This window comes from Trematomus bernacchii, unplaced genomic scaffold (assembly GCF_902827165.1).
Source record: "Trematomus bernacchii unplaced genomic scaffold, fTreBer1.1, whole genome shotgun sequence".
In the NCBI taxonomy this organism is placed as follows: domain Eukaryota; kingdom Metazoa; phylum Chordata; class Actinopteri; order Perciformes; family Nototheniidae; genus Trematomus; species Trematomus bernacchii.
In genome coordinates, this window is record NW_022987616.1 from 5,029,942 (window position 1) to 5,042,028 (window position 12,087).

The 12,087-nt window shown below is 42.5% G+C and overlaps 1 protein-coding gene across 1 annotated transcript in view; it reads left to right on the plus strand.

The window, feature by feature from the left end:
* Positions 1-12,087, plus strand: part of cntnap2a (contactin associated protein 2a) — a 305,998-nt gene that overhangs the window by 201,251 nt on the left and 92,660 nt on the right.

Consider the following 12,087-nt stretch of genomic DNA (forward strand, 5'->3'; position numbering starts at 1 on the left):
AAGTGTTTGGCATGATGTGATGATTGATATTTCGAACACTGGCAAGGAAATCGAAGTCTTTACTTTAGAGCAGGGGTGTCAAACTCAAGGCCCGGGGGCCAAATCCGGCCCGAGACTTCATTTTATGTGGCCCACAAGAACTTGCAAAGAATATAATATGTTTACTATACGGTTACGTGCCGCTTTACAGAAGCACGTTGCCCATAAACTACATGTCCCACAATGCATCTCAAATTTGAAATTTTTCTGGCCCTTTGAGAGCAACCATGATGCTAATGTGGCCCGAGTTGAAATTGAGTTTGACACCCCTGCTTTAGAGGCACGGTGTGGCTAATTTGTTTTTCTACTTGAATTGTGTAAAGAAACAAGCCAGATTTTAAAAGTTATCTTGCTCATTTGGTTTGGCTCCTTACTTTAAGTAGCTGACTTTGGACAAATTAGCAGTGCGTCACTATGTGATAAAAGCCTTAAACCCCTCTAAAGACTTTATAGGGTTACAGAGTTCATTGGCCCTTAATCAGCTCCGGATACCGTTGAGAAAATAAACTGCTCTCAGACATCACAATCGTGAACCTGGTTTTAATCTGCGGGGTGTTCTTTAATTAGAAAGTAGTAGTCTGCATAAGGACAATTCTCAGGTGTCGGATTTGTAGCCACACTGAACCAACTCTTTCAAAAACATCTCAGAGAGGCAGAGACTGAAGAAAGACGGTGAGGGGTGCTCAGACCCTCTTCAGGTTAACTTCAGGGAATTTGTCCTGATAACGGATCGAGTTTATGTGACTGAATGGGGACAAAACCATCATTTATCAGAGTGTGGGAAGTGGTAAAGAGTCTACTTGTCTAGTTTTGAGAGAGCACTTTAAATCAAAAGGAATTGACTTCTAAAAATCGGAAGTCGAACTGCAGGATAAGAAGAAAATCTCTGCTGGAGGTTTGAGGCAGATTGATGAGAAGCATACTGTTGCTGTTAATGCTCCATCAGGCATAGTTGGTTTAAGTAGTTTTTACTCAAAAGACAACAAGTTCCTCCATGACACTGCTGCCTTGTTCTGCTGTTTTGTGTAACTATAAAACCTTTATTTACTTAGTTTTAGTTATTATTTCCGCCTCTTTACTGCCGCCTACTAATTCATGTTGTTTAAAGCCAGAATCCCTACGGTGGTCCCCCCACATTTGAACTGTGTCTTTCATCCGGTACCCGGCTCCACAGATGGAGGAGCTGAAACAGAGCGTTGGATGTGAGCTGTGGCCTGGCTGGGCTCACGCTCAGTAGATTAGCTTGGATAACATTCATTCGCATTAGATTTGTCTGGTCTCAGTGGGTTTGGCTGTAATTTGTTTGAGCGAGGCCTGGCAGGGTTTCCTCTCAGTTTGGTTTGGATTAGTTAGGTTGGCTAGTGAAACGGTGGAGTTGTGTTAGGTTTGTCGTGGATTAGGGGCGCTTGATGTGTGTGATGGCTGGGTTTCCTGGAGTTTCTACAGAGTTCTGAATAGTTTGTATGCGGTGGAGATGAAGGCTTCACGCTGCGTTTTATTCTTTTTGAGCTCAGTCTGTGTCAAAGCTTGGTATTTAGTATAATATCTTGTTTGAGGAAGACATCAGTGTGTGTGTGTGTGTGCATAGTTTTATTCCCAGTGTGTTTTCCCCCATGAGAATAACAAGCTGTCATTGTCAGATCTATCTTTTTGGCCTTTTTACTCTTTCCTCTGGCAACTCTTTCTCTCTCACACACACACACCTTGGGGATAGCTTCATAAAGAAAAGACACTCCTGGCAATTAGAGTGAGTGAGAGGAGAAAGTAAGTGGGTGAGGGAGGGAGAGAGTTTTCTGGTTTAATTGACGTTTGCCTGTGTGTGTGTTGTGTGCGTGTGTGTCCACGGTCCTTAATTGACTGAGTGGGAATAAAGCAATAGGTGGTTAGTAATAGTGGGGTGTTAGTGCAGCAGACCAAAACTTTGCCATTAACTTCCACTGCACTGAGAGACGGCACCTATCTACACACACCTTATTAAAACGCTCTTTTTTTTTGCACTCAAGCTTAAAATGCTGTTGTGGGAACACACACACACATGCACACACCCCCTGCCAGCACCACACACACACACACTGTCAGTCAGTCCTTCATTAACTAGTTTACTCCTAATTCACTACCTTGCAAGTGAGGGAAATCCAATTACCAGTTTAGAATGACTGAGGAAGTACGACCGGGGAAAATCATTTACGCAAAAATATGCTTCATAAATTACCTGTCAACTTTCATCAAATTACCCTGTCAACAGCATTTTCTCTGGCACACACGCATGGCCGCGCACACACACACACACACACACACACACACACACACACACACACACACACACACACACACACACACACACACACACACACACACACACACACGCACACACACAGTTCCACCATTCTTCTCATGCAGATCTCATCTATAACCCTGGTGAGGCATTTTAGAGCTAAACGAAGCGTTAAATGGGAATTATCTTCTGCCACCACTGACACCACTAATTTGGAACTCAGGCAGTAATTGTCCTAATTGTTTGACCTCCTCTTCTTCTTCTTCTTCTTCTTATTCATCCCTCTCACATATTGTGTCCCTTTTCTTTTGTATTACCTCTATTTCAAATACATCCTGCACCTGCAAACAGCTTGTCTCTGTGCAACACTTGCTAGAGGGGGGAATAAAATAATGGGCGGGCGTGATGCTGATGCATGAAGCGACACACACACAAAGACACAAGGCAATATTTCCATTTCCCCCCCCCCCCCATCTCATCTCTTCCTCTCTCCACTGCTCCCCATCTTCTTCTGCATCCATATTTATCAATTTATATCTCCCCTCCTCTCCATTTGTTTTCCCTCTTCAACCCATTTACCATTTCAAGGCTCCATTTTCTCCCATTCTTCACCTCCAATCTTTCCTCGCATTATTTTCTTCCTTCATTTTGAAATCTTCTTCACCTTGCCCGCCCCATCCCTCCTCCACACATGTACCCTCACTCACTCTGGTGAACACTGTTTCCATTAGTGTTGGAATAACGGCTTAACGGGAGAATTAGCACCCTTCACTAATGATTTAGAATCATTCCTTTCAGCGTAAACAACCTGTAAACAACCGATGGCACAAGCTCGCACAAACAAACCCTCGTGCAGATGTAGACGCAGATAGAAACACACGGCAATCGTTCTCTGACACACACACACAGAGGAGTTATACTAAAGTGTGCGAGGCGTTGCATCCGTAGTGTGGGAAGGTCATAAATGTCAAAGTACTCCTTCTCTCAGTTTCCTTGTCGCTGTGAGTTATGTACATAAAGTCATTATAACATGTGTCTGGCTGAGCATCACACATCCGTTTCAGCACCTGATTATGTGTGGAAGTAGGTTTTTCTAGTAGCTGCGTATCTTTCAATGTGTTTAAGTTAATTCTTTCTTATCTGCCAGGAAAGGTAAGGATTTTTGCAGAAATAACAAGACCGTGAAAGTCTTCTGCATGCGTGATTGAGAAAATGGGTTGATTGTGTTGTGGAGCGACACATACAAGCCTTTTCACACATCGTTGTGTCTTTGTGTCTAAACCGTTGCAAACTGCTTGGGCAAAAATGAATCAGTTCCATGATCTAACAGCGCTTTTGTTAAGGTTGGTTAGGATTAGACATGAATCATATTGGTTAAGTTGTGGCAAAAACCTTTTTTTACTAATAAGCACTTGGTTTATGTTAGGGGAAGAACCACAGTCATGATTAAAAGAAGAACATTTTGAGTGTTCGTGGGAAATAAGAAAAGGACTGTGGTCTCAAGTCTTGAGGTTTTGGTAAATGTAATTCCTACAAATACTGAAATCAATGGGGCGAAGCCTGCGAGCGAGTTCAGGCAGTCAACTCGAGCACCAATGATACATTAACATGTGACGCACCTCGTCCCTCTTACAACCAACCAAACACATTCTCCTAAACATGCCGCTCTATTTAAGCTGCCAGGTCTTCCTGCCTCTGCCTCGCTATGCTGCTGCTGCTGTGTTCACTTGCTACTGCTACGTTCATGTTCCTGCTGCTGTGTTTCATGTTGCTGCTGCTCGCCTGCCCCACCACCACCTCACCACCACCCCAGCTTCTACCCCAGCTTCCACCCCCAGCTTCCACCCCACCACCCCCCCAGCTTCCACCCCCAGCTTCCACCCCAGCTTCCACCCCCAGCTTCCACCCACCACCCCCCCAGCTTCCACCCCACCACCCCCCCAGCTTCCACCCCATCACCCCCCCAGCTTCCACCCCAGCTTCCACCCCCCACCCACCCCCCCAGCTTCTCACCCCACCACCACCACCAGCTTCCCCCCATCACCCCCCAGCTTCCACCCCGCTTCCACCCCCCCAGCTTCCACCCCACCACCCCCCCCCAGCTTCCACCCCACCACCCCCCCAGCTTCCACCCCATCACCCCCCAAGCTTCCACCCCAGCTTCCACCCCACCACCCCCCCAGCTTCCACCCCACCACCCCCCCAGCTTCCACCCCATCACCCCCCCAGCTTCCACCCCAGCTTCCCACCCCACCACCCCCCCAGCTTCCACCCCATCACCCCCCAGCTTCCACCCAGCTTCAACCCACCACACCCCCCCAGCTTCCACCCCACCACCACCCCAGCTTCCACCTGTAGGCTCGGGGGGATAGTTATCTAATCATCACTCAATGTTCTTTGTAAATCTGTGGAGTGATGAGGCCCGAGCCTAGACGCCAAACTCAAACTATGCTGCTTCTAATAAACATATTAAGAAACACGTGAGTTGTCTGACTGAAATAGAAGCGTTTGATTATTTTAATAATGACTGTATACTGAGGAACTCATCTCCCTGTTTGTATTAATGAACGTCCAGTAGTCTTGCTGGATTAGAGCTACAAACCCAAAACACAAACTCTAACATATGTAGCAACAGAACTACTAAAGCTTTTTCTTTCCACACACAGACTCCACCAATTCATCCACTTGCTCATTTTGACTCATGGAGCTTTTGTCAGCTTGTGAAAACACATGGTGTTTTTCTCTTGCTTTGTCAGAGTTGCCTGAAGCGATTGATAGAATCATTTATAGAATCCAGGCTAATGAAGAGAGAAATGTTTCCATCAAATAAATGAGCTCATTAATCCAGGGAACTGCTCCTCGTCGGATGTACGACTGTTATGTGTACAGAGCAGACGTTTTCTGATTTCAAAAAGTATTGTTTCCGTTTGTCACTTAGACACAAACACATGGGGAAATTGATGTCAAAATTCCAACGTTTTTCTTAAATTATAAACAAAAGTTGAACTTATTAACTGGGTAAAGCATTACTGACACACTAATAATATTATCTGATCATCAAGCATTCCAATGTGATGATGTTGTTCTCATGTTCACACTGTATCAATGGCAGCAGTTAATGATTTATGATAGTAATCTGATCATGTCTGCTGATAGTGCTGCATATCCAGCCTTTGTCTCTCTGCAGAGGAACGCTTTCTCTTCCTGTCAGCAAAATGACATCTAATTAATCTGGGGTCAAGTCATAGCTGCAATAGCCTAATGGTATTGTTATCCAGTCATGTCAAAAGTTATTATTCCAGTAAACGCTGTCTTTATGAAGTGCTTTATTTCAGGATTTCATTATGGTAAAGTGTTGTGTTGTATTAGCATATTTATTGGTTGTTAAACTGTAACATAACAAATATCTGGTAAAAAGGCAGGTTTATATAGTAGACGGATGGAAAGAGAGAAAGATTACAGAGTCTGGGGAATAAAATGGAGAAACCTGGACAAAGAGAAAGTAGTACAAAGAGAGCAATTGAAAGTGTGAACTGTTCTCAAAGCTGTCACACACTTCGGTTCAGGTCGAGTCTAAAGGACCGTTCTCTCTTTACCACTGCTCTGATATCAAGGTGTGGAGTAGGGGGCTCAGTTAAAAAACACGGACTTGGGACCACAGATTAACTGGTGGCCCACAGAGGTGACAACAACAAAAAGCTTCATCTACCGGCTTTAGAAAGTATTACTCAGCTTTGTTGTTCTTGATACAACACGGAAACTTGAACAAGGCAGAGAAAAACTTTATAAAACCAATAAATACGAGGCAGTCTTTGGCCATTAAATATGACATCTCAGGTTCTGTCCAACAATATAAATCAAGTGTATTGCCAAGTGAAATGTATTGTTGTATATAAACACAGGAAGAGAAATTAAGAAGTACAATATGACCAAATATAGAGATATTATTTAAAAAAACAAAAAAAAGTCAATTGAATTACAATATTTATACTGTAAGGAGTACAAATATACAAACAAATAAATACATTTAGAATATGACAGATTACTGTTAAACATATGTGTGTTGGGAATAATGTCCCCTGCATGTCCTCCTTCGCCCTCTGACGCAGCTGACCAGCCTTGAGCAGCCGTTATCTCTCTTAAAGTGGACCTATCATGCTATATTATAATAATATAGTGTAGGACCATACCTATATAAGGCATATTTATACTTTTTTTTTTCAAAATACCAAACAGATCATGCATTTTAGCCATGCCTCATTTTGCTCAATTTGACAATTTCTAGCTCTGTTTTTGCAAGGGCAGATTCAGTGAGAACAGCACCATCTAGAGGCCTGGCATATGTACTACAGCGTCTCCAGCGCTTTCGAACGGCAATGGCCGTGGCTGTCTCCTCCTGATTGGTGGAGTTGGCCCAATAGCCGTAGCGCCACCGTCCTGACGTCAGGACAGTGTTCAAATCTGGATCAGTTTTTATCAGATCCGTTGCAGCCCCTTTTTTAGAGATTTGGGTATGGAGGAAAATAGAGAGGGTTGTGTTTTCTGACACTTGGTGAGTTCCCTGGAACACCGGGGACACATATTCATGTATAAAAGACGTACAAAAGTGCATTTTGCATGATAGGTCCCCTTTAAGGAGGGGCTGCCCTAGCAAGTTGTTGATGTTACCAGTTTATGACCGGGCAACTGTCGGTCAGAGATAGTCATTGTTGTGGGACACCTGGAACACATCCTTCTCGGGGTGTAGATGACCCCGAGCCATAAGCGACAACAACTGTGATTCAGTGTCCTCAGCTGTTTAGTCTATCTATTGAAGAATGTTGATTATTACACTCTGAACTAGTTAAAACCTGGAGCTACAGGAGGGGTCTTCAGAATTGATTGTGGCATCTCTACCGTGTGGTCAGACCGTGGCCCGTGACTTGTCTTGTGAATTCTCCGGCCAAAGCTCTTAAAAAAATAGTCAGTGTTTGCCATCAAAGCTCCAGCTCTCCTCGTGTCTCTCTGAGTCCTGACTCCAATTGCTTCAGAAGTTTCCCCCACAATGTGCACTATAGCAACATTATAAAATGGAAGAGCTGGGCAGTTTTAAAAGTGGAGTTATTGTGCAGAAATATGTTGAAAAAGACAAAAAATGTGAGTAAAATCGAGAATCTAAGACATTAAATAATGCTAAGAAGGGTAAGAATATAAGGATTATTAATAGTATACTAATTTATAAATTAAAAGAATAGGGGAGACAGGAACTGCAAAATGAATTCACCGTATTATACACTTGGATTCAAAATGTATATTTAATGAGAAGTGATACAAGGAAATGAACAGGTTTTATATTTACCTGTCACTCAACGTGATGTTGTTTTAATGGTTTGACTCGGAGATACGATAGCTCATAAACTGTGGTGTAAAAGAGTCCTAACAACTGTGAAGTAAAACGTTAGTCTTTGGTCTAACGAGAGGATGGGAGTCAAAGGAGGTGAAGGAGGGATGGACAGAAGAGATGGGGAGGCCAGAGGTGTCAGGTTGCAGATAATAAGTGTGTGTGTGGGCGTTGTTACATTCCTCGGGTATGTCTGGTCTCAATGATTGCCTCACAAGTCACAGCCAGCCCACCTCTGTGAACTCCGCACACACTCACAGGTCCTACATCAACCCCTAATGATCTGGTTTTCTCCTGTTCGTGGTTTTTGATGTTCGTCATTAACCTTTACAAATGCAGCCGCGATATATACGATTTGTTTTTTACTCCGTCGCCTTTGCTCTTAAACTTTAGGGCTCTCTGCAAAACAAACAAGTACCAATCATAGCTCACCGCTGTGAAATGTGAACAAGGATAGCTAACTTATCTAAACAGACCACCTTGTTTTGTCTTTTACATTATAGGTAGTTTTACTGCTGATTAAAAACAAATAAGAATATTCTTACGATGTTCCAAGTCGTTGGCTTTTAACTGGGTGGGGATGGCGTCATTATTAATTTTAACATCCCTTTATATTATATCTATTATCCCTTTTTATTGTGCACTGCCACGTGTTTCATTACCCGGCTAATGTTCTGGTTACAGTGTCATTAATTTGTGAAGGCACTCAAGGCAAGAAGCAAAGTCAGGGGCCGAGAGAAAACCAAGCTAATATATCGAAAGACAAGAGAGGGAGAACTATCACCTCCTCGGGCGCCTCCCCCCCCCCTCACCCCTGTGTCCGTCTTCCCTCTCCTCGCCCCCTGTAGACAACATGCTAATTAACGTTCAATTATCTCCTCTATCTTTCCTCGCTTCAAATGATGAGAAGTTGCCGCCGTTGAAGGTTGCAGGCGGCTTCTTGCCCCCCACCCATTACAGGCAGGGGAGCTGAGGGGCTCACTGAGTTGATAAGAAGCGCTGGAGGCACGCGTGTAAAGTTAGGCTTTATATAGAACAGCAAATTAATGGAGGAAATCAGCCTGAAACCTTTCCACAGCCTTTCAGACACTCGAGGTGGGTTAAGGTCTGCTAATGGGAAACAACAATGACGGCATTTAACAAAGTACTTTTAAGCATTATTTTTAGGAGTATTTCCATTGTATGCTACTTTATACTTCTACTTACTTCGTGTGTGTGTGGGATTTTTCTTTTAAGTGACAAAGTTGTGTTTTGTTAGAAAGACTGTTAACGGGAAAAGAGCAACAAAGTGTGATCCGTCACAGCGAAGCCATTTTCATTCACATCCCATAACTGGCTGCTGTTGCCACGGTGACGCGTCATTGCCTGGGATAATGTCGTCATATGTTGTGTTGACAGAGTCGTGTGTCTTGTCGTCTACCTGAGTGCAACACTTACAGCTCACAGGTGACGAGAGAGAGGAAGGAGAACATTTTACAGTACATTAAGTTGGAGTAATAAGGTGTTTGCAAGGGCACCATGTCTCTCTTTTTACCTTTTACTTCCTCGGTTACACTTTTTCTTCCTTTGTATTTATTTCTCCCTCTTTTTTTATTGAGTTTGTCAAATTCGCACAGAGTCTCTTAATGTCACATATGAGTTACGGCCATTTTGTGTCACTGCAAACAACAGTTCGTATGATGTCATGCAACAAAGTTTCCTAATTTCTATGGAAACTGCACTGTGTGTGTGTGTGTGTGTGTGTGTGTGTGTGTGTGTGTGTGTGTGTGTGTGTGTGTGTGTGTGTGTGTGTGTGTGTGTGTGTGTGTGTGTGTGTGTGTGTGTGTGTGTGTGTGTGTGTGTGTGTGTGTGTGTGTGTGTGTGTGTGTGTGTGTGTGTGTGTGTGTGTGTGTGTGTGTTTATTGGCATTACCGTAGACTGAGCTTTTCATGCCTGCTGCCCACTGGCTGTAGCATTCATCCAGCATGTCAAATTCTGCTTTAACAGAAGCAGAGATAATAAGTAGCCATCGTGGAATTGAAACACTTAAACTGATTTCCAAAAAAAACGTATATATTTGCAAGAAGGTTCAACACATTTTGAGACAAAATGTAGCTTTCATATTCCCTTCCCATCTAATTCCTAGTTCTCCAAATATTTTAAACACATCACTGGAAGTGTTTTCAAGCAAACAGTAAGACTCTATTTGTGTATGTGTAGTGCTAGTTAACACGTGTGTTTCCGTGTGAGAGAAATGTGTGTGATGTACCTGCAACTCTGGAAGCTGAAATCTGTTTGAGGGCACAGCCAGAGATCAGAAGGTCTCGGTCACTCTCTGTTACGTTTAGCTCGAGGTAAACTGTTTCCCACTCACATGTAAAAGCTCATTTTGAAGTTCTCATTCACTATAAATGCATTAGAACGGAAAATCGAACACTGCACGAAAAGAGACGCAGGGTATATACTGAGATATCTGAAGACAGAAAGTCAACATCACAAAGAGAAACAGTAACTTCTCCAAACGCTCTTAGCATTAGCATCCAAATGCTGTTCAATGACAAAGTGCTTTATTAAAAACAGTCACATACAGGCTTAAGATAATTTACTTTGAAATATTGTTATTGTAAACGGTAGTCCACTTATCATTCTGTAACTTCTGATCTAAGTCCTTAATTAACTTTTACATTCAAATCCATAATACATGAAAAGGCTAAGATTATTAACACTGTATCCTGTATTTAATTTATTATCATTTTACCCTTCAGATACTTAACTGTAATTGTCATAAGTGTTTATAGTTGGAGTTTATAGTTGGAGCAATACTTCTACTTTTACAGTTTCCATAACAGCTGCTCGCAAATGACAGGAGTGATTGACATGAGCATAATTTAAAATGTTCTCACTTTAACCTGCGTGCTGGATGTCAACGATTTATACATGCAATTAAAATATGCAAATTCAAAAGTGTTGTACCTGTTTTAATGCAATGCTGCACATCGCAGTCCTGATTACAGTCTATTGTTTCGGAGCATCTACTAACAACTCTAGCAAGTATATTTTTTTCCTGTTCAAATTAGACATCACTCAATAAGAAGAGCGTACAAGAGAGTCCATTATCCTTACTCAGCACTCAGCACATAGTAACAATTTGCTAATGGTTTTTTGTTACTGCCATTGTGAGCATTACTGTTCAACATTAAACTGGCTAATGGTGTTCTGGGACTGAAGTAAAGGCAGGTCACGTGAGTTTCAGCCGGGGTGAGAGTGTGTTCTTCACCTCATAAAATAGTTGGAGAGTGTAAGCTGCACAAAAAAGCAGACATTCCCAGAAAATAGGGATGTTTCTAGAAGGAGCAAACAAAGTAGTTGCTATGCTCTTATGCCTCAAATGTCTCTTGAATTCTCAGAAATCCGAGGGTTATTCCAAAGCACTCACCGAGGATCAGACGTATCAACGAGCACAATGTAACATCTTCTCAGTGAAGTTACACAAAGCATGTATTTACCTTTTATTACTTCTTTATTTCTGTTTTCTTTCTGAGGCTTCTCTCTTACTCTTCTTCCTGTTATCTATCCTCCATCTTCCATATATGTATACTCTCCATCTTTTATTCTATGAAATGTTCTGTGCTGTAGGGTTGGCCTCAGGCACAACATATATAAATGCACCACACACACACACACACACACACACACACACACACACACACACACACACACACACACACACACACAACACAACACCTACACACATTAATGCAGCAGAGCTCTCAGACAGATCTAACGAACAACATGTTTTATTGCTCCGGCTTCACATCTTTAAAGAAGAATTTCCAATCGTGCATTCATTGATGTTGATAATGGTGTGTGTGCGTGTTTCATAAGCACTCTGTGTGTGTGTGGGTGTGTGTGTGTGTGTGTGTGTGTGTGTGTGTGTGTGTGTGTGTGCGTGTGTGTGGGTGTGGGTGTGTGTGTGTGTGTGTGTGTGTGTGTGTGTGTGTGTGTGCGTGTTTCATAAGCACTCTGGCTGATGGACCACATACATTGAGCATTGTAATGTATGCATTGTATGCCGTTACATCTACAGAGGAATGTGTGTGTGTGTGTGTGTGTGTGTGTGTGTGTGTGTGTGTGTGTGTGTGTGTGTGTATGTATGTGTGTGTGTGTGTGTGTGTGTGTGTGTGTGTGTGTGTGTGTGTGGGTGTGTGGGTGCGTGTCACTTTCACTTCTCTAGGGATCAAAGTCATTCACAACAATTTCTGAATATCAGGTGATATTTATGATTTTCTGATTTAAAGTTGAAGGAAATTGTTCATCACCACCCACCTTCATTTATTAAATTTAGCCTGAAAAATAAATATGTTTTGATAAATACTCATGTTTTTTCCATACGAAGATTTATTTTAAATGAACC